This window comes from Miniopterus natalensis, chromosome 7 (assembly GCF_054644295.1).
Source record: "Miniopterus natalensis isolate mMinNat1 chromosome 7, mMinNat1.hap1, whole genome shotgun sequence".
NCBI classification, from domain to species: Eukaryota; Metazoa; Chordata; class Mammalia; order Chiroptera; family Miniopteridae; genus Miniopterus; species Miniopterus natalensis.
Window position 1 is genome coordinate 13,303,319 of NC_142087.1, and position 24,614 is coordinate 13,327,932.

General features: G+C 36.3%; 1 protein-coding gene across 3 annotated transcripts in view; it reads right to left on the reverse strand.

Annotated features, from left to right (window-relative positions):
* Nucleotides 1–24,614, reverse strand: part of CBFA2T2 (CBFA2/RUNX1 partner transcriptional co-repressor 2) — a 120,990-nt gene that overhangs the window by 45,851 nt on the left and 50,525 nt on the right. The gene's annotated exons all lie outside the window — the stretch shown is intronic.

Below are 24,614 nucleotides of genomic sequence, written 5' to 3' on the forward strand. Positions count from 1 at the left end.
ATGCCCAGGTTGTGGGCTCGATCCCCAGTCAGGGGCGTGCAGGAGGCAGCCGATCCATGACTCTCTCATCATTGATGTTTCTATCTCTCTCTCCCTCTCCTTTCCTCTCTATGAAATCAGTAAAGATATATTTTTTTTAAAAAAATACAATTCTCAAAAGAAGGTATAGAAATGGCTGGTAAAGACATAAAAAGATGCTTGACATACTTAAGTCATCAAAGAAACACAAATTATAACACATCAACAAAAAGGAACATATTACTGATATATATCCAACAACATGAATGAATGTCAAAAGAATTAGGCTAAGTAAAAGATGCCAGATACACAACAAGCTACATACGGCATTATCCTATTTATATAAAACTTCAGACAAGACAAAAATTAGTGACAAAACACAGATCAGTGGCTGCTTGGGACTGATGGGGAAAAACTGATTATGAAGGGGGGTGTTGAGGGCATGATAAATCTTTTTTTGGTGATGGAACTCTTCTATATCTTGATTGCAATGGCATTAACAACTATAAACAACAGCTAAAAGTCAAACTGTATACATAAAATGGGGGAATTTTATTATATAAAAATTATACCACAATAAAGCTGAGAAATAAATAGCAAAATAAACCCAGCAATGTTTTTCTTAATCACAATCAAGTTGAGTTCATCCAAGAAAGGAAAGATAATTTAATACTAGGAAAATCTAATATAATTCACCATATTAACAGATTAAAAGAAACACCATAAAATCACCTCAATAATTACAGAAAGAGAAGATCAGTTCCTTAACTTGATAAAGAGTGTCTTCCAAAAACTCATATAAAATGTAATACTTATTGGTGAAATGTTACAAGTGCTGCCTTTCAACGAAGAAAGAAGATAAAGACGTCCAGTATCAATGCTTCTATTCAACATTTACTTAAGAGTCAAGCCAGAACAGCAGGACAGTTAAAAGGAATAGAAAAGGAAGAAATAAAATTATCCTTTTGTACACACAAGATGACTTTCTATGTAGAAAACCAAAAGAATCTATCACTCAACTATTAGAATTTGTAAGTTCAATGAGGTTGCTAGATCCAAGTCCAATCTTTAAAGAAGAACATAATGTAAGTAGATTGAAAGATACAAAAGGAGACAAATAATTGGAAAGATCATGATTATGGATGGGAAACACTATCACCAATATTTTTCTTCATTTTAATGTATAATTTCAATGGAATTCTTCTTACATGCCAAGATTTTTGGTATAACTTGATGAGCAAATACTAAAATTTATGTACCAGAGTAACATGTTAAATGTCCAGCAACAAGAAAACAGACAAGGAATCAATTTATATATGTATATGTTTTTAGTAAAATACTTTTTAAAAGTGGTTCAGTTGGTTGAGTGTCCTCCTGTGCACCAAAAAGATGGTTTGCAGGTTCAATCTCCAGTCCAGGCACATACAGAAGGCAACAGATCTATGTTTCTCTCTCTCCTTCCTGCTCTCTCTCTAAGCATGTCCTCGGGTGAGGATTAAAAAAAAAAAAAAAGGCAAGGAAATAATAAACACCAAATTCAGGATGACGACTATTGCAAAGGGAAGGAATCAGACATAGTTACAAATTGTAATTCTAATGCTTCGCTTCTTTAAAAGTTCTGAAGCAAAATATTAGACAAAACATTAAAATCTGACAAGCTAAAAGTGGGTGCATGAGTGTTATACTGTGCATTTTTCTTATTTTGTAAACTTAAAATATTTCATAAGAAAAGATCACTGGCAGCAATGGGGAAAATGGGGAGATCATAGTGCAGGCAGAGACTACTTATAAGGTTGATACAGTAAGAGATGATTGTGGCCGGAGATAGGAGTATAGACAGGAATGGAAAAAGGGGATTGGATTTCAGAGATATTTACAAGTTAGAACAGGATAGAGCTAGAACAGGATTTGTTGACTGATTAGACGTGGAAGATAAATCGGGGTAACATCTGGAATTACTGACTGAGATAGAGGCAACTAGAGAGAGTATGTTGGAGGGGAGAGATGATGAGTTCTGTGCGTTTTGAACATATTGCTTTCATGATGCCTCTGAGATAGCCAAGAGGATGTTTCTAGTTGATAAATTCAGAAGTCTGGTGTTGAAAAAATAGTTTGGTCTAGAAGTGGGAGTTATCAGTATAACAATAAGAAAATTCTGGCTATGAGAGGTTGAAAGGAAAAGACGTTATGTTTAAAAACAACTAAAATGAACTGTGCTTGCTGATTTTTTTCCTATTGACTTTTACTCCATGTTCAGTGTTAAGAACAGCTAGTAACTATTACACACTAAATATTGCTCATACTTTAATAGTTATTCAGATCCTCTTTTTCAAGCTAGGTTTTGGTTTCTTTAGATTAGTTGTAAAGTCAAAGATTTATGACATGTTCACAAGCTCCTAACTCTCACTATTTCCCACATTCTGGAATTTGTCCATACTGTTCCATAGAAAATTTTGCTTTGCATTTCTCTGCTGATGCTTTCAGTTCCCAATTCTAGAGAGCCAGGCTCAGCTCCCATGCCCATCTTCTATCTAAACCAAAGCCCTTTTAGGATAATTCCACTCACAGGGAAAGTATGAATAAGACAGAAAAGAAGGGCATGGTAAGAAAGGTGTTCTTTTCATACACTGCAAAATTTTTAAAAGATAGTTATTTTTGTGAAATTTTTATTAGTTTTTTATGAGGTACCATAACAAAGTATCACAGACTGGGTGGCTTAAATAACAGAAATCTATTTTCTCAAAAATCTGGAAGCTAGAAGTCCAAGGTCTTGACAGGACTGGTTTCTTCTGAGGTCTCTCTCCTTCGCTTGTGGTGGCTGTCTTCTCCTTGTGTCTTCATACATAACTGATGTCCAAATTTCCTCTTCTTATAAGGGTACCAGTCATACTGACCCACCCTAATGACCTCATTTTAACTTAATTACTGCATTAAAGATCCTATCTTCAAATTCAGTCACATTCTGAGGTACTGGGGTATTGGGACTTCCACATACAAATTTTTAGGGAATACAATTCAGCTCAATAGTGGGGGTGGGGAGGGTGAAAAAAGCAGATTAAGGGGGTTGAGCAGATTTTCCTAAATTGAATTTTAGTATTCTCTCCTTCATTCACTTGAAAATAGTTGAGTAACTACAAGGTATCCTACTGCTGAGGATAGAGAAGTAAATAAAACAAAAGTAAATAAAAGATAGGGCTCAAGGAACATTCTGCAGTTTTTAGCCTGGAAGGATGGAATTGCCATCTACTGAGAAGGGAGAAAATATGAAAGGGAAGTGGGTAGAGGGGTAGTTCAAGACCCGGACTAAATCTGAAATGCCTAGTAGATATTCAAATGGGGATGTTGGAACAGGCAGCTGGATATAAAAGTGTGGAAAGAGGATTAAATGTCGACTGATGAAATATCAATGCTATCTATTTAAAGCCTGAAACTGGATTATCTTAGAGGAAGTGAGTATAGAGCAGAGGTTCAAGGATTGACCTTTAGGTACTCCAATTTTTAGGGATCAAGAAAAGTGAAGGAGGAAAAAACAACAAAAAAAAGAGATTGAAAATGAGCAGTCCTGTGTCAAGTCATTATGCAGTACACCTTAAACTTATACAGAGCTATATGTCAATTATATCTCAACAAAACTGAAAAGAAAATTTATAAAAGAAAGAAAATGAGCAGCCAGGGAAATGGGGGGAAAACAAGAAACCAGAAGCCAAGTAGCAGGCACTCTGAATTTCAAGATGAAATATACAAATATTCACATAGGCATATAGTCTAACTGTTTAGGTTATTATAGGGATCAGGCCTGTGGTTAAGAAAATACCTTTTAAAACCAATTATTTTAAAACTTTTGCTTTCCTCAAAGTATCAGCAAAGAAAAATATAATTACAAAGAAGGTAGGAACAAATGTATTATTTGTAGCAAAGGATACAAAAGCATTCAAAAGACTACACACAAATCTCAATCCAGAACTTAATTGGGACAAGTCAAGTACAATGGCTCAAGTACCTTCGGTCAAATAAAATAGTTAATATAAAGTTTTCCTTCCTTCCCCAGCTTAAGACTATCTCTTAACTGAAACAGAGTATCTAGAAAATATGAAAAAGCTTATTTGCAGCAAAACATAAGATGAAAAGGGCAGTTTGACAAACGGACCAAATTTCCAAACCAGCTGGATATTTATGTCCTTGAAGAGTCAAAGGCAGGCTAATGTAGAATACAGAACACTGGGCATGAAACTAAAATATGTGACTGAATCCTGATTGTTCTGCCAACTTGTCAGCTGTAGGCCGTTGGACAAGACACTCCAGAGCCTTGCTTTTCTCTGTAATACAGAGGGGAGGGAGGTGTTGAAAGGCCAATAAAGTAACAACTAAGAAAGTACTCCGTTATACTATTAAAGTATAAGATATTATTAGGTAGCTATCCATCAGAAATGTATTAACAATTATTATGCCACTAATATGTTGAAAGTAACTAAAGGGTCTCTTCCAATGCTAATGATTTTAATATTTAAAGATATGTTGTAATTGCCTGCCAATATCAAAACCCTGCTGATAACCTTAATGCAAGTTAAAAGCAGCAGCAACACAGCTAGCTGACTTGACAATGCAAATAGGGAAAAGGGAAATATGGATTGTTGCCTCCTAGCTCCAGCAAATGTTTATTTGGAATAATATAGTTATCTATTCCAACTGCACACCATCTGTTTCAAGTCTCCACCAAGTTAATATTTCTCACATGAACAGAAATGACTTAAAATTACATTTGATTAGCATCTTGCCTTCCCATGGAGGTTATCCCTACTACAGTCTCAATCTACTGAATCTCAACACATTAACATTGTGCAGCATTACTGTTCTGGCCGAACACATGTAGCCGAAGTCAGATTAACACAGAGAATAAGTTAGCTCTAGTCCCTCTTAGTCAAATGGATTCCTTCTTACATATTTTTCTGGAGACAGGGAGAAATGATACAAATTTCTCACACAGCTTTCCTATGATTCAAACCTACGTCTCTCTGGTTCCACTTACTGATGCATCTGTGCTACAATTTCTCTGGAACACAGAACCTTCTAAAACAATACTTCAGTAAATCCTGACAGGTGAACTCTAAAATATATCACAATAATAATATCACTTATCCCATCTCTACTGTTCTTCTTTAGGTCAAGCCACTGTCATGTCTCACCTCTACTACTGCACCTGCCTCCTAACTATTCTTTCTGCTTCTGCTTTTGTCCCTTCCAATCCATTCTCCATGTAGCAGCCAAAAGTGCTGATTTAAAAACCTCAAATAGATCTTTACACAGATCTATTTAAATTCTCTAATGACTTCCCAATGTTCTTACATAAAACAGACTCTTTACTTTGGCTTAAATACAAACATCAACCCAATGGTTCTCAAAGTGTGGTCTGGGAACCCTTAGGGATTCTGGAAACCCTTTGGGTGGGGGGTGGGGTGCTCGTGCTTGGAGGGTCAAAACAATTTTCAAAATAATAAGAGGTTATCTGCCTTCTTTCCTCTTACTCTTTCATGAATGTACAGTGATTTCCCAGTGGCTACATAATGAATGATAGCACCAGAGACTTAAGGCAGAAGCAGATATGAGAATCCATTTATATTCTATTAAGACAGTCACGAGAGATTTGCAAAACTGTACAACAGTGCCACTCTTATTAAAGTTTGCTTTGAAAAATAATTTTCATAAAAATGTTATTTACATTAACATGTAATGAATTTATTATTTTAAAAGAATTAACATTTAAAATTTTTACATTTCCAATGGGAATGTGGTATGTGTTTCCTATAAAAAAGTTTGTAAATAAAAGAGTGCAAAGAGATCCTGAAACCAAAGAGTTAGAGAACAGTTGACCTAGCCCATGCCTGTCTCTCCAATCTTATAAACCTGTCCTGCCCTCAGGATGCACTAGTTATGCTGACTTTTCTTTCTACTTTCAATATACCAAAAGAGAACTCCTAATTCAGTGCCTTGGGCCTAGAACTGGCTCCCACCAAGTTGATATGACTAGCTCCTTATCATTCACACGTAAGCACAAATGTCATTTTTTCAGAAGGAGCTTCACTAACTAAAGTTGCTCTCCACTCTCCCTATGAGACGTTGGTTATTTTCTTCATTGCACATATTACCATTGCACCAATCAGGCAAGTCATTGATGCCCATCTTTGGGGGAAATAAAGGCCTTTTCTATTTCTTTATCATACCTGCAGCACCTAAAGCATGCAACACCAAATCACAATGATCAAAAGTGGCACATCCTAGCCATGTCCGGTGTGACTCAGTGGATAGAGCGCTGGCCTGCACACGGAAGGGTCACAGGTTTTGATCCCCAGCCCCAGTCTGGGCGCATGGGGGAGGGAACCAATCGATGTCTGTCTGTCTTTCTCCCCTCTTCCCTCCCTCCCTTCCATTCTCTCTGGAAATCAGTGGAAAAAATATCCTTGGGTGAGGATTAACAACAACAAAAACCCAACAAGAAACAAAAAAACAAAACAAAACAAAAACAAAAACAAAAGTGGAGTTCCTAAAAGCTTGGCTGAACTCGAACGATCTTGTTTCCCACAGCTCCCCGTTTTCAATGAGTATGCATAACCTTGTCACTACAATCCTGTCACTTCTACCTTGTCATACCCATCCTCAACCCTCTCTTCACTCTCAGAGCCACTGTCTTATATTAACCTCTCATTTCTCTAACTGGACTCTCTCTGGGATTCAATCTATTTTGCACTCTCCTACCAAGAATCCATTTCATCAAGAATCCCCATTCTCTGTTGTCTTTTGTTCTTCAGACTGACCTTCACAGTTCTCAGTTGTTAAATATTCATGCATAACATCCACTCTCATGAAGAGTTCTACATATATCCCCACTAGGAAGGTCTCCTATAAGTCATGGTCACCCTGTGATCATACCGTCTCCATTTTCTAGAACTCCTTCCCTCTTCTCTAGATTCATTTAAACCTTCCCCAACACTTTTGTTCCAATTTGTTGGTTCTGCTTTCATCATTTGTCACCATGCCTAGGACATTATAAGCAAGAATAGTGATTTGATAACAGTTATTAGTAAGTGAACAGAAAAAAAAAAGACATAAAAGGTAATTATGCTATTTAGTTCTGTTTAAGTATGATATTAATATTCATAGCACAAGTATAAGCAAGTTATGCCTACTCTAATTCTAAGCCACAGGCTGTCCCATTAATATTAAAAATTCGTACAACTTTATTTGACACTAAGGAGACAAAGTAAGTATGAAGACAGAGCTTTAGGAATCCATCAGTACCCCCTTTTTAAAAATCACCCCTCAAAAATACCTGTACTATTAATGCATCATCATGCATATAATGAAGACAGTATAATGTTATATAAATCATGAATCTGTTAATTGTGTTAACTATATGAGAAGCTGAATAACTGTTTGAAAATTGCTGGGGAATATCACAGACTAATAGAGACATCAAATCTTTTTATTCATACAACTCCCTCCCCATAAGGCCTTTCCATTCCAAAGATGCTATATTTATCTAGATCTATCCTCCCCCATAAACACACAGCTGTTACTCTTTCAGGCTGAAAAATAAATTTTAAAAGGCTGTTAACTTTTGCTATTTTAATTATATTCTATTAAGTAAAAATGTTTGTCCAATGCAAAGGTCTGCGTGCCCAATACTATCTTTCAAGTATTAGTAAGGTAACCATCAAGTTAATTTAATGGTGACTTAAAATTTTTTTTTTGGTAATCACATTACCATGCTCAGTTTATGTGGATGTACGAATACATAATTTTTCTGTACATATTTATTTTTCAAACTTTAAAAAGAGCTTGTCAATGCTAGGGCTCCATTTGGTTCCATGTCCCTTAATATTTGAAAAACTGACGTTCCCCCAGTGTGAAGAATGGCCAGCCAGTCCATCAGTGTCTGCCTTGGGGTGGATAACTACAAAAACAGAACTGCAGACTTGGGATTATCAGGAACCAAAGACCAGTTTCTCTTCCAAGATGGGAAGCCCCTGGACAAACTACCTGAATGGCTGATATCCAGCTTCTCTTAGGGACCTTTGGGCACTTGGGAGTTTGCCTTATTACTGCAAACACAGCACATTCCATTGGTGGACAATTCAGAAATGGTTCTTAGCAGTGGTCATTAATTGGTAATATATCTGCCTTCTGGGGTCTTCCTTGGACAGCTATGATGTAGGAATATGATACAGTGATAGAAAAAACAAAGTCTCTGGATTCAGACAAATCAGGATTCAAACTGAGGATCTGCTACTTTTGATAAGGAAAATAGTTCTTCCTCAATCTCAGTTTTCTTATTTATAACATGCAGTCAATACTGTCCAGCTGCCAAGGTTGCTGTTGACAATCGAATGAAATAAAAATAATACAACCTAGCACAGACCCCATACCAAAGAAACAAATTTATCTCCTTTTTTTCTGTTTGAGGAAAACCTGGACAATGATGACCTCACACTGTTCAGGCTCAGCAATTAAAGACAGGATAGTTTTGGTTTATCCTTCCTTTTCAGAATGTAAGCTCAAAACAGAATTCACATAACCGATCTTTTATGGGCCTAAATCTTGGAGGAATGTATGATGCATATGCAAATGAGGTGCTTTATTACAATGAATCTGAGGGAAGCTGGATCAGATAAATAATCCCACAACAGACAAAGGCTGGGGAAGGTGTCTCCTCAGCCTCCATGCGCTCCTTCTGCCTGGTTAGGCTTCTTGTGCATGACTTCCAACCCTGAAGTTCTAAGTCAGATTCATTCACCTGTGCCTCGTCCACAGCCCCAAGCTGTCTTCTGCTGTTGTGCACCATTTTTTAGTCTCAGCCATATGTTTTGTATTTACATCCTTTAAGTTTCCATTTACCACAACTTGCTTTTTACTTGTTTTGGTTTTTGTTAAGAAATAGGTCTTTAGTTTAATCAAAAGCTTTTTTATGGCCTGGCCTGGCGTGGCTCAGTGGTTCAGCATTGACCTAGGATCCAGGAGATCGTGGTTCGGTTCCTGGGCAGGGCACATGCCCGGGTCTCGGCCTTGATCCCCAGCAGGGGCATGCAGGAGGCAGCCGATCAATGACTCTCTCATCATTGATGTTTTTTTCTCTCTCTCTCTCTCTCTCTCTCTCTCTCTCTCTCTCTCTCTCTCTCTCCCCCCTCTCCCTTCCTCTCTCTGAAATCAAAAAAGATATACTAAGAAAAGCTTTTTTATGAAGGGGAAGAGATCTATTTATAGAAATGGGTTTTTTCTCCCCTTTCAGCTCCTTAATGTTAAACCATCCCTGCATTATGAGATCACCTTGCTTGATTAGGTGTATTACTCTTAAATATAGTGTCACTTTACAGTAAACCAAGGAATAAAGAGAAAAAACAAAGCAGTATAAGTCTTTCAAACAGGACAGAAGTAAAGGAGCAAAGAAATATAAGCTGAATGACAATGGTACAATTTTGGTTAAAATATATATATTTGTTTATTTGCTCTTAGCTTTTTAATTACAGAAAATATTCCAAAATGTTTACTTTTTCTTCTATAAGTTCATCATTTTAATTAACACTTGAGCAAAGCTACAACACAGACTAACAACACAAATTTTAAATTAAAATATCAACAAAAAATAATAGTTGAGTCTATATGTCTACAATGAGTTGGACGTTTACACCTTCCCCTTTCAATAGGAAGAGACAAGGATTTACTCTAAATTCCTGACTTCATCACTATTAAAAATTTCTAATGCAATTTAAACTATGTGAATGAAACATTTGCAACAAATGGTCCAGATGTGAGCATCTGCCTCTGATTTGTCTTGGGGCAGAAATCATGAGTTAAGATTAATGGCTTTAAATCCCAAACAGCCCAGACATAACAAGTTAAAAATGAAATAGATGTAAATGATTCAACTTTTGGTCTTGGAAACATCCAAGACGTTTTCCATGTAAGTCCACTTAAGGGAATGAATGTAATTAAAACTAATTTCAATCAACAACGGCAAAGAGTATTACATGTTTAAGTAGTGAAGTTTAGATTTAGGTAGAGGCAACTCTAAGAGACTCTCCTATGTACTTTTAGAAAGCTAGCAATCAAGTTTATAGCTTCCAAACTAGGACAGTCCTGAATTTCTATGCCCTAATTATGAACTTTCTAAGAAAAAGAAAAATGAAAAATTAAATCACAGAACTTTTTCCTGACTCAGAGTTACCTTTCTATCTTTACTTCCCTAACAGGAGTCCCCTTGGCCCTTCAAGTTCTAACCACTAAGTACTTTTGATTATTCAGAAATTCTTGACTATGAAGGATCTTAAGATTTTCTCCATTTTAAACTCATATCCAATGCAAAAATCTATTATAGAATAGAAATGCCTTTCATGAATCCAGTCTCGGCTTAAAACATTCAAAGAGAGAGGGGCAAAAAAAAAAACCTTCAGAGAAAGATAGGATGAGCAGGTTTCACTGTTTTCGGTAAAGAACCAATATCAATAGGAACCTCAGTTTACTCATCTCTAAAATACGGGATAACAATGGTAATAATTAATCACAATACTGATAGGATTACATGAGCATATACTGGTGGTCCTTTCACACACTGTAAAGTACCATACCCATTAATTAGCCACCTTTTCAGGGGAATGGAGCAAAGGAGCAAATAGAGACCGGTATGCAAAAGAAGGACAGACGAATTAAATTTACATTCCAAAACCCAACCATAAAGAGTAATCATTCTTTTCTAACTTTCAATTTACCATGGCCAAGGTTTTAATATCAATTTCTCCACATTTCCTCAGCCAGTCCTCCATCACTCTATCAAAGCATAACAAAATGAGATAGTGAATTTTGAAAGAAAATACTGATGTATTTCCAGTTCAAACTGTAAGGCTTTCTAGATTATTTATATGCTTGTTACTTTCCGTTAGTTACAGTATCCGATTACTAATGTACTGAGAAGAAAGAGTACAGAAATAAATGTATTTCAAAGTACCAACATTCAATTAGTGGGTTAAAACATAATTTTTCTGCCAGAAAAACGTTCATACCATTTGACTATGCAACCTCACTCCTGGGAATTTGTCCTTAAGAAAATAACTCAAGGGAAAAAGCAATTTATACCACAGAGGAATGGTTAATTAAATGGTGGACGTGCATATCAATGCAAACTGTGAAGACATTAAAAATTATAATTATGAAAATCATTCAACACTTGGGGAAATGCATACAATACAAAACTAGTACGGGGAAAGCCTCTAATGCAGTATGATTACAATTATTCATTAAAAATTGATACATACGTTCACAGTAAGGAACCTGAAAATAAATTGAGGACGTGGTGGGCATAACAGGTAAATACCAATTTCCCTAAATCATTTTGGAGCACTGTTTATAGAATATTTTCATTTGCTCTCTCACTAAATTTTCTTTGCTACAGAAGAATTTTAAGACACCCACTGGGCTGCCAAGCATTCCTAATATGTTAAGTCTTTCTTCCAACACAAGCAGTATGATCTAGCTACAATGATCTCATTTTTGAAACCAAAATTTTGACAAGCAGTTAGGACCAGGGGACAATGGGATAGATTATTTGAAATAGAAAGCCAAGATTTGAAAGTCAAAAGTCCTAGACCCCAGTCCTTCACTTGCACAGCATAGACTGGTAAAAACATACTCTTAATTTAGACTGACTGCCCTAGGTTACAATCAACTTGGTTGTATGACCAAAGGCATGTCAGTTAACCTGTCAAAGCCTTATGAGTTTAAAGAATATAATTTTTTGGTATACAGTAAATGCTTAAACAAATAAGCACATCTAAAACACTGGTTCACTATAAAATAGGCAATTATGTCTGCCTTTCTCTCTCTCTAATCTGTTTTGTCATCAGGAAACAAAGTTAATGATCCTGCTCTAAACTGCAAACCATTTTTAAAAACATAGCATCATCATCCACTGTTCTTGTTGTTGTTACCATTATTGTTCCCACCAAGAAGGAACTGGCTAGAAGAAGCTGGCTGGAATTGATTTAACGGGCTAAGGGAGAAATCTTCTAATCTAAAAAATGTCACTTAAACCTAATGACAAAGATGAGAATATGCAATCAAGGACGGGAAACAGAGAGCACGTCCACAATTAAATGCAGGTATGATGACGGCACAAGAAGGGGTACCAGAAAGTGCTTCCAGCATTTTGAGACAACTGTCTTCTGGGTGTGAAATTGCTTAAAATAAATGCATACTATATAGTAGACCTCCCTGTGGAAAGAATACATCTGATGAAATGGTTTCTAAATGCACTGCTTGTAGAGACGTGGTCACCACTTCAATCCAAAGAAGGTGACTTAGGACTTAAATATGTCAAACCAACATCATTCTATGATTTATAATTTAAATTCAACAAAGCATTCATTCTCAACTGTATGTAATTTTGTCCTTTTAGAAACAAGGTTATTAAAAATATTTACTAAATATGATTAACTTAATATAAAATACTAAGACTTTTCATATAAACGCACTCTTAACTCAGGAAAAAGTACACTAAAACCTTATCAAACTTTATATTCAAATTACTGGTTCATAAAAACAATTACATCTTTCCCCAAAAAGGTTTACAATTAGGTGAAGAAGTTTAAATTAGAAAGCCATACAGTCACAGTTTGCCCAGACAAAGAAAATGAGACCCAGACAAGGTTATGGGACTTGGGCTGTGGCCCTGTGAAAAGGCCCATTACCATAAGGATAGAACAACTTTAGAATAATTACTAAACTGAAACAACTAATTCTCAAATTAGTACAATAATGTTCTTGTATAAAGAACTGGTAGAATACAACACAATCTAGTGTTAATAATGTGACAAAGGCAATGCACATTCGGGGTCTACTCTTCCACTGAAATAATGATAGATATAGAACACAGAAAAGGCCTTGAAATAATTATGTCAAGGGATAGGGTAGGATATAATATATACATGGATATACAGTAACATGTAAAAAGTATGCATTCATATGCAAAAACTGGGAGGAAATGTGAAAAAATTAAGATGGTTTTAATAAAAGGTAGTGCCATCATTCTTTTTTTTTTTTTTAGTGCCATCATTCTTAAAGCAAGAAGTTGCCATGATGATTTTTTTAATCAATCATCATTGAAAGACTAACATAACCCAAGCACTTAGTGCTCGGAATACAAAGATGAAGCTGCAATTCCAACCCTCAGGAGTTCATGGTATGGCTGTGTGGCAAGAGTTTAAGGAAGGGACCTCAAATAGACTGGAAGTGGGGACACACAGAAAAGGAGGATTTCACCGAATCTTTTAAAGCCAATCAAATCATATTTTTAAAAATCATCTAAGATGCTGTGTTGTTTCATGACTACCATTGAGAATCAGCTAACAAAGACTCCTGTCCACCAAATGAAGAGTATATCCACATATACTAATGCTTCTGCAACCAATCCGGAGAGTCTACATATAGATCCCAAGTTACAAGTGTCTCCTCTAGAGACTTCACAAGGCCTACCTTCCTAACATACATCTTAGTTCACTGGTTTGCAAATTTTAAGGCTAATTTTTCATTCCGTGTTTGAGAACAAGGAACAGATGGCCTACACAGCATAAACTCTCCCAAGAACTAATTTTTACCAATTACATGTGGTTGAAACCAAGATTTATACCTACAGATTAGTGAGCAACAGAAACCCTCATAATGACTTGATAATTATTCAGTGTGACAGCTGTTTGTACCACTACCAAATGTGAGTTTTAAAACATAGGCTAACACCTCTGGTTCCTCTGGATTAAAACAAAACAAAGAACATGAGTTACAATACCAATCACAGGTATAAAACAAGAATCAACCAATGAATGCATAAATAAGTGGAACAACAAATTGATGTTTCTCTCTCTCTTAAAAAAAGTTTAAGTCAACTCTTAGGTATTTCTTAATGGGTTATACAAAATGATCATGTTTTCCTAGAATGTCAGGTTAAAAAACAATCCGGATGTGAAATTAGGACTAGAACTTAAACTTTTACTGAAATCCAAATAAAAACAAGGTAAATGTTGGCTTTGCTTCTAATGGGGGATAACCCCAAACACTATTCTATTTTAAAGTAACTTGTTCCATGACTTTATATATATATATATATATATACACACTTTATTTTAAACACAAAAGAGAAATTATACTGTGTGGTAATAATACTCTGCAACTTTTCATTAAAACAACATAAAGTGTGTATTTCCAATTCTGTAAAAGTTTTATAAATTCAATAATCTTTCTGCATTAAAAAACAAAAGGACAAGAGGGATAGACACTAAGAAGTACGTATGACAATAACAAGATACAGAATAGTCTAAACAACCTCAAATGAACAAGGTTAGAAGACAAACTACTCAGTAGCAAGTAAGTTTTGGTAAAAATGCCAAATCAATTCAATTGGAAAGGAAAACTGTTTTAACAAATATTGCTGGAACTGAATATTCAAGCGAAAATAATTAATCCTATGTCACTCCTTCCACAAAAACTAATTCAAGATGGACTGTAGACTAAAACCTAGAATTTGTAAGTTTCTACAAAAAGAACAGTAGAAAAATCTTCATGACCTCAGGTCAAACAAAGAATTCTTGGACAGGTTACCCAAAAGAGCACAACCATAAACATTTAATTGATAAATTCGACTTTATGAATATTAAGGTTTTCTGCACATCAAAAGACACCATTAAGAAAATGAACAGATGGGCCATAGTTAAGAAAAATTATTCACAGCTCATAAATCTAACAAAGGACTCATATCTAGACTGTAACTAGAACTCTGACAATCAACAATAAAAACACAAATAATCTAATTTTTGAAAATGAGATTTGAACAGATTATTGAGATGAAACAGATTAATGTAAAAAACAAAATAAAAAAGATTGATTTAAATGTTAAGGAGGATATGGAACATATGGAATTCTCATACACTGCTTGGTGAGTATAAAATGGTACAACTACTTAGGACTTTTGGAGAGCTGTTTAGCAGTTAAACATATATTTAACCAATGACTGAATAATCCCAGCCCAAGAGAAATTAAAACACATGTTCACAACAATTACAGGAATGTTTATAGCAGCCTTATTCATAATAGCTGAAAACTGGAAACAGCCCAAATGCCCATCTACAAGTGATAACTAAGTTACATACATACAATGTAATACTACAATGGCAAAAAGTAGTAATTCATGCAATTACATGTATGAAATTTAAAAACACAAGAGCCAGACACTAAGGAATACACATTGTATGGTTCCATCTACATGAAACAGAAATACAGGGGGAGAAATGAGATATTGGTTGCAGGAGGTAAGTAGGAATTTTATGGTAAATTTAAGTATTCTAAATTTTGTTTAAGACTTGGGTTACACAAGAGTAGACAACTATGGCCCAGCCAGGCGTGGCTCAACGGTTGAGCGTCGACCTAGGATCCAGGCGATCGGGGTTCGATTCCCGGTCAGGGCACATGTCCGGGTTGCGGGCTCGATCCCCAGTCAGGGGTGTGCAGGAGGCAGCTGATCAATGACTCTCTCATCACTGATGTTTCTGTTAATCTCTCTCTCTTTCCTTCCCTCTCTGAAATCAATAAAGATATATTTTTTAAAAAAAGAAAAAAGAGTAGACAACTATGAAATTGCATTGGATTAAACAAAATACCTGTGCATTTTATTTTACATTAATTATACATATATATTTAAAAATCAGCATGAAAGGCTTCTATTACTTATTCCACTGCCCCCCTCTCTAAGGGCAGTATCTGCATTTAGATCACTATCAAAAATTTCTAATGCAATTTAAACTGTACAGTAACTATGAAAGGGTCTTCTTTCAGATCTCCCGTACAGCCAGTTCACGCTATCCTTCAGATTTCTTGTAGTATTTGATACTGAAGGGTGAGCTTGATAGCCAGACTAGCACTCCTGCATCCTGACTGACCAGCATTCACGTCTAATCAATGGCAGATGTGGGGAATGGTGCCAGGGTGGGCCTTAAGCCAGAGTAACAATTTTGCTCCTATTCAAAAACAAATATCCTTCTTAAGCTCCGAGTCATCCAAACAGAGAGAATGACATCTGGAAATTCACTGCGATGCCATGTGTTTCGCCCCTTTGGATGATAGCTGTAGGCACTGCAAGCAGAGGGTTGCTGTGCCAGTCTCGTGGGACACTGCAGAGTATAGCAACCCCACAACCTTGCAGTACGAAGAAAGTGCTAAAAGCTCAAAGGAAAAAGTAGTAGCAAATGGGTGCAAGCAGATTTCACTTAACAAAATTCCTCCGTTTTGGTTCTTTTTACAAATAAATAGTAATTGTTTATTTCATTTCCATATTCAACTTCAATTCTCTCTTTTTGTATAGCCTTGACTTCTCAACTCTCTACCAGATCTATTTCTTAAAAATGAATACTCCCAAGAAAACTAATACTTAATATAAATAAATTCAATCATATAAACTCCCTCAGAAAACATTACAAAATTGTAGAGATGTAGGAGAATTCTGAATTAGGTGTACAAACACCAAAGCAATCAGCTGTGAAGGTAAGTGGGGTTGGAGTGGGAGGCCATTTACCTGTGGTCTTATGTTGTCGCTTCTGCAGCTGTTTGCATTATTCTCACACTAACCTGTGATATTTCAATGCTATCTGTGTTATGCGGCTATTTATTCTAATGGTGACTAAAAAGTTACCAACTCATAACAAAGGAAAGCTGATTCAAAAGCCTTTCTTCAGATGCTCATAAGCACTATACACGTTTTTTTCTGTTTTTTTCTTTTTATTATATCTTTATTGGTTTCAGAGAGAGGAAGGGAGAGAGATAGAAACATCAATGATGAGAGTTATTGATTGGCTGCCTCCTGCACGCCCCCGACTGGGGATGGAGCAACCTGGGCATGTGCCCTGACTGGGAATCGAACATCGATCTCCTGGATCCTAGGTCAATGCTCAACTGCTGAGCCACGCCTGGCCGGGCTATACACTTTTCTTAATCCACGCTGATAATGAAGCAGGTTTCTACTTTACCCAAGATTTGAGTTGGGCAAGACTTTCTTGTTTGGTAGGATAAATCAGGAAGCAACTACAATAATAGCTACCATTACTCCCTATGCCCATCTGTTCATTTGTAAATTATAACATCTATCTATTACAGAATGTGCAAAAATGTTGCTAAGCACTCTTACACCAACACAATGATGTGAGACAATATCACTTCACTAAGGCTTAGGAAAGTTAAATTATGCCCAAGGCCATATAGCTTAAATGAGGTGGCAATTCTGCTGGACTCCAGTGCCCATAACTATAGCAAAAGAAATCTAAATTGAATGATGCTAAGAGCAAATTATTATAGGACTCGATGAGGTTTGTACAGTGTGACCAAGAATAAAAGATATAAACATTGATCATAGTGCAAAGACACTTGATATTCTTCTACAGTTCATGTCTTCTTTTACAAACATATAAATGTAAAAAGTCTATAGCTGAACAGGACCTGGTAGAAGTTAGAAGACTGACAAGTAGAAGCTCTTCCGTAGGAACCCACTTATGTCAACAGACAATAAGAGAGGCTTCTGACAAAGCAAGCCCATTCTGTCAAATAAATGGGCTTAAGGAGTAAAAAAAATAAGCCATGGTTTGAAAATGCTGGCTCCACAACAAAATCATCCTTTTCTTCCCAGTATAGTGCCTCAAACTTAATAATCCAGAAAGTTCTTTTCTTCACTACTTCCAAAAATTCAGGTACCTTTAGAAAATAAATAGATAAATTCTATGTATAGATACAAATATAAAGCGTCAATAGCTGTCATGGCTCATTGAAAAAACTATTTTAATAACAACACCCTAAAACATAACCAGGTATTCTACTATGTTTTCTAAGAGTGGCTAAAGGATAGAGGCAGATCAAAACCAACTAGACAAGAAAATCTCTCTGGCAAACACTTCAGTGACGCAATTAGCACCTACTCAATTCATCTGTTAAGATAGCACAATCTTATTTTGGCATTAAACTAAAACTGGTATAGGGAAAATGGAATAAACATGGTAATAAATGAACTGGGAAAAGTACCAAGTATAGGATCTCATGGACAACTCCACCCAATACACAACGTAAGTCCTAGAGATGAAGTACATTATAAGTTTGGAATGCTTTAACTTGCATTCTTCCTCCAAGCCCTGGGATTCTTCACGTGTGAACAGAAATATGACTATGCTGCAGCAAAAGGCTACAGCTGCAGCTTGCAGATGTCACGCTGTTAGCTCTGTGATCAGCAACCATGCTGTCTGCTTTGCTGGCTCCCTCCTGGTCACTGCCTCATTGGTCAGCACTATGGCTGGAACACAGTGATTTTCAACTGGTGTGCTGCAAGAATTTTTAAAACATGCAGTACCTGACTATTTAATCAGGGGCACTGCCCTCTTTTCCCTCAGATTGTCAAATAAAAAAATGACAACAGTCGCCAGGTGTGAATGAATCAAAATTATACCTATTTGTTAGATCAGCAAAAAAAAAATATTTCTTAGTATGCTGTAGAATTTTAGTAATCAGTTTATGTGTGCCATGAGATGAAAAAGGCTGAAAATCACTGCTATAACCAGAGGACTGAGAGAGGTTCTTCCTGTTGGACAGCACCCTTTGTAATCAAGCAAAGGAAAAATACCTTATCTAGGAACTGATAGTCATTATAGAAATTTCTCTTTAAGATGCTCTCTCTATTCTTGCCTCTTAATGAACAACCCTGGGGGGAGAAATGCTGATATAATGATGATGTCTCAGTTTTCTCCATAAAAATAGAAACACTAACACCTGGTTTTCATTTCCTATCCCTGGGAGGCTGTTATGAGGATAAAAAGCTTTGAAAATGAAAAGCACAGTGCAAATATAAGACTATATTATAGTGGGGACTGAATCCAAACAATATAAATGGAAGGTAGATGGGCACTTTGGCAGGGCAAATAACCATGTCTGCCATCACAGCAAACTTCTAAGTTCCAATATCTACTTATATATTATGAGGAGATCTCTGATAGAAATTAAAGAGACCTAAAGCATATAAAACAGATATACCTAGTATATCTGATACATAGTATAGACTTAAACTGTTTCCTAATTAAAGTTAACTAACTAAATTGCAATACAGAAAGGTTTCTATACCTTTTCTATTAAGACAGAACTTCCCAACCTCTGTGCTAAGGAACACTGGAGAGGTGTGGATGATTACAAGTGTACTGAGATATTGATTTACTCAGCCTGGGATGGTCAGTCAGAAGTTAACAATTTCTGTGTTCTATGATATGAAAAGGCTGGAAAGCACTATATAAACCTGCAGTGAAGATTTAATTTTTAAAACACTAAACTTATAGAAAAGTAGGATTAAACACTATACTAATGGTGACATCAATTGAAGCATCAAAAAAAAAATACAATGACTAAAATAAGTGCTTCACATACTGTTCACTAGAAAATAAATGTTTCAGGCTATTGGCATCAGGTAAAGCATCATATCCTGAAAGAGAAAAATAACAGCCACCTCCCATAGCACTCAGTCTGTGTAAACACCATATGGTCTGCTAATTTAATCAAAAAGAACCCCAGAATTTACTTTTTCATTCTGCAGATAGAAATGAAAATAAAGTTGCTGGAAATATTTTAGAAATTATTTCGCCAAATGTCTAATAAAACACATACAGTACCCAAGTTTATTCACCCTTTGAATGCACAAACACCCATTTATAGGCTATATTAAATACATCAACAACTGATCAGCTAGATCTTTTCATTTTCATTTTTATTTTAAAACCAATCATTACTTTGTATCACCTCCCACCCCACCATCACTTCCCCCCACCCACTGTCACCCCAAGTTCAAGTCCTCTGGCCCTCTCTATTCCACCTACAACAAACAAAATTCAGACCATCATCTCTTGCCTTGACTAAAGTAATCATTTCAAAACAGTCTCCCTGACTCTAAGACTGCCCCCTTGAAATACACCTTTTGCCCAAATGCCAAGTCACATTTCCCTATTTAAAAAAAAAAAAAAAAAGCATAAAACAAACTGTGAGAGTCTTAAAACTATTTTCTACAGAATAAAGTCTATGTTCCTGAACATAGTATAGAATACACTGTATAATCTAGACATTGCACTCTCTCTCCAGTCTCTACTTTAACCTCGTAGTTTACTGGAACTCTTCTCTCCATCTCCTCCAGGCTAACTTTTATTCAAATGTGAAGAACTGATCTGGGTATCACCTCTTCATGGAACACCTTTCCTGATTCACTATGCTAGGATAAAAAACTCTCCTAGGTATGTGTTCTCTAACCAGATGAGAACAAGGTAAAAAGCCAGGGTTTTTCCTTTTGATTTTATCTGAAAAGTTAATATAGGGCTGAGTGGCAACAGCTTTATTCCATTTGGGATCATTCCCCAAATTCCTTGGGTCTTGATCCTCTGCTGGTTTTAAGGGCAGAGTTTAAGGGCAGGTTTAAGGGTTTTTAAAATGTCTTCTATTGTATGCCACTGCAAAACCCATTTGGATACAGATGAATGTTAAAGTAAAAAGATCTTGTAAATTGTTTTGAAAGTAGTGTGTTTTTGTTATTAAATTAATCCCCTACAATATATGAATGATTCACATGCACCTTTCCATGCCTCATCAACACCTATTTCCTTACTCAAAATTCCTTAGCCTCTCATTTTGGCAATTTTCTGCCTATTCTCAAAAAAATGAATGTAATATCACAGGTAGAGTCAAGATTGTACCCCACAAGGAACTTTCATCCTTGATCATCATCATAACATATGCTCAAAAGGTGAAAGGCACAGCCCTAGCTGGTTTGGCTCAATGGTTAGTGTTGGCCCACACACAGAAGTATTGTGGGTTCGGTGTCGGTCAGGGACACATACCTGGGTTGCAAATTTGATCCCCCGTCCCAGTTGGGGCATGTGCAGGAGGCAACCAACCAATGTGTCTCTCGCGCATCGATGTCTATGTCTGTATCCCCCCCTTCCACTTTCTCTAAAAATCAATGGAAAAAATATCCTCGGGTGAGGATTAACAACAATAGAAAAAGGTGAGAGGCACAATGTGCCACAAAAAGTGCTGAAACCTTTTATATCCATCATCTCCTTGCATGCTCAAAATCATCACCTTTCCACCCTCCTTAACTACCCTATTTTACTTACCTTCCTCAGCTGGACATGAATCTTCTTAAACCCTTTCCCTTTCTCCTTAGCACTTCTCATTTTTGTAACATATTACCAAACATTTTAAATACATATAAAACATATAATTTAAACTACACACATAGTACTTATTAATCGTCTTTACTATCTGTCTCTCACAGAAGAATTTAGCCTCCATGAAATTAGTCTTTGCTTTACTCACTGATGTAACTTCAATGCCCAGAACAGTGCCTGGCGCATAGTGGGGACTTAATAAATAGTTAAATGAATGGATGAATAACAATGAGGGTAAGTGTAACAATTATCTGAAAGAAGTCTTCTCCTCTAGCAGTCAATCCATCAACAAGCTCAGAAAACTCATCTTACCTCCGAAACACACCAAATCGTCTCCTCTGTATCTTTCACTGCCACAAACCTACTCCAAATTCATTATTTTTTACTTCTGATCTTACTGCTTTCAGCTATGGCCTCATATAACTTTTTTCTATATACCACAAGAAGAGTGATTTTTATAAAATATAAATCAGGTCACATTACTACCCCATTAACAACCCTTCACTTACCCATCACTCTTAGAATAAAATTCCAACTCCTCACCTTGGCTTATGAAGCTCTACAGAAGCCATCCCCTATCTCTTTTCCTCTCTATCTTCTTTTCTCCACATTATAACTACAATGTCCATTTTTATATTCACTGAACACATCAAGCTCATTCCCACCATACAACCTCTGCACTGCTTTTCTCTGTCTGTAATATTCTTCCATCTGATATCTCCTAGACTACTTGTCATTCAGACAACAGCTCTGTTTACTGCTTCAGACAGCCTAAATTGATCACTCACTCACTATCATACGCTCTTTTTTTGTCAATGGAATCTATTGCTCAGTGCTGAATTTCCTTTACTCCAACTTAAAAACATTAAAAAAAATTAACTGACCTACCTCTTTTATCATTATTTATCTATCATCCATCTATATCTATCTATCTATCTATCTATCTATCTATCTATCTATCTATCTATCTATCTGACATCTATCCATCTATCCATCCACTCTACCTACCTACCTACTTTTTTGTCTAGATCTCTTGAAAGTAAGGGGGAAAGACATCATTCCCCCTTACCCTTAAATATTTCAGTGTGTAATTGCTGAGGATAGGATATTCATTTATATAGTAAGCACAGTACAATTACCAAAATAATTAACATTAAAGCCATACCACTATCAAATCTACAAACCTTACTCTAAAATTCATATGGAAAAGCAAAATTCCTCTCCTAGGAGACCCCCCTCAGCCATAAAAACAAACTACCGATACATGAAACAACATGGGTAAATCTAAAATGTATTATGCTAAGTGAAAGAAGCCAGATACAAAAGTCTACATACCATATGATTCAATTTATATTTTAAAATATATTTTTCCATTATAGTTGACATACAATGTTATATTAGTTTGAGATGTACAACATAGTGATTAGACAATTTCTAGTGACATTCTAGAAAAGGCAAAACTATAGAAACAGAGAACAGATAAGTGTTTGCCAGGGGCTGGGGTGAGAGAGCATGGGGACTTACTACAAAGGGGCACAAGTGGGTGATGGAAATGTTCTATGCCTTGATTGGTGGAGGCTACATGATTATATGTTGTCAGAATTCATAAAATCATACATCTAACAGGGTGAATTTTACTGTATATAAATTATACCTCAATCTAACTTTTAAAAAGTGATTAAGGATTTTTTTTTTTAAATAACGAGAACAGGACCAAGGTTTTATTAAAGCATATCTATAAATGAATTAAATAAAATTTTCTAGAGCCCAGCCAGGCGTGGCTCAGCGGCTGAGCATCGACCTAGGATCCAGGCGATCGGGGTTCGATTCCCGGTCAGGGCACATGCCCAGGTTGCGGGCTCAACCCCCAATGACACTCTCACATTGACGTTTCTGTCTGTCTGTCTCTCTCCTTTCCTTTTTCTGAAATCAATAAAGATATATTAAAAAATATATTTTTTTCTAGAAAGGAAATGCCCAATGGATATTTTGAAGAGCGTATCAGACAGGGTTTAAAAATGAAGATTAGCCTGGCCAGGCGCGGCTCAGCGGTTGAGCATCGACCTGGGATCCAGGTGATCGGGGTTCGATTCCCGGTCGGGGCACATGCCCAGGTTGCGGGCTCGATCAATGACTCTTTCATCATTGATGTTTCTATCTCTGTCTCTCCCTCTCCCTTCGTCTCTCTGAAGTGAATAAAGATATATTTAAAAAATAAAAAAATAAAAATAAAAATGAGCCCGGCCGGGTGTAGCTCAGTGGTTAAGCGGTTAAGTGTCGACCTAGGATCCAGGCAATCAAGGTTCGATTCCCGGTCAGGGCACATGCCCAGGTTGCGGGCTTGATCAATGACTCTTTCATCATTGATGTTTCTCTCTCTCTCTCTCCCTCTCCTTTCCTCTCTGAAATCAATAAAGATATAAAAAAAATAAAAAATAAAATAAAAATTAAGATTAGAAAACAGCTGAGTAAATCACCTAGAATGCTGTACAAAGAAGACAAAAAATACAAAAGGAAGAATAAGAAACATGGAGAGCAGCTGAAGAGGGTACAATATAAATCTATCACAGATTCTAGAAAGAGATAACAGAGCAAGTGAGAGTAGGGGAGAGACACTATTCAAAGAGATCATAGACAAGTTTTCCAGAACTGAATACCTGAATCTTCAAATTAAAGGAGTTATTAAGTCCTGAGCACCACAAATTGGAAGGCTTCACATATCTAGAACAGAAATCACCACTCCCAAAGGCTGATGAAAAATAACTATCATCATTCAAGTAAAAGTGAAATAAAAATATTTCAGACCAACAAAAAGGGTTTATCACTCGCAGGCTGTTTGTCTAAGAACTAGTAACAGAGGTACTTTGGGAGGAAGGAAATTAACCTAGAAGGAAAAATTATAATAAAGGTAAAATATGAGCAGATCATTTGATATATATTGGTAAACCCACATTAATTTTGGCTGTAAAAAATAACAACAGTAATTATGCTTTTAACTAGTGATGAGTATAAAACACAAAGTGGAAATAAAATCCTAGACAGTAGTGATACCATTGTAATTAGCTAGTTATTAATAATAGGAAAAGAGCAAAGGGAAGGCCAGAAATTATAGGCATGTTCCTGCAGAATACTGGGGGAAGGATCTAACAAAGGGAAGATAGACACATGCCCAGTAAAGCTGGGGTGATACAGGGAAGGTGCTCACTCTAAACAAAGAAGGTTGCTCCTGGTGGGTTGCGCTTAACTCCTGGCTTGCAGGGCACTTTTGCTCCTTTCCTTACATTCACTGTATGGCCCATGGCCATGTGGACCCCACAAGCAATGGACTAACAG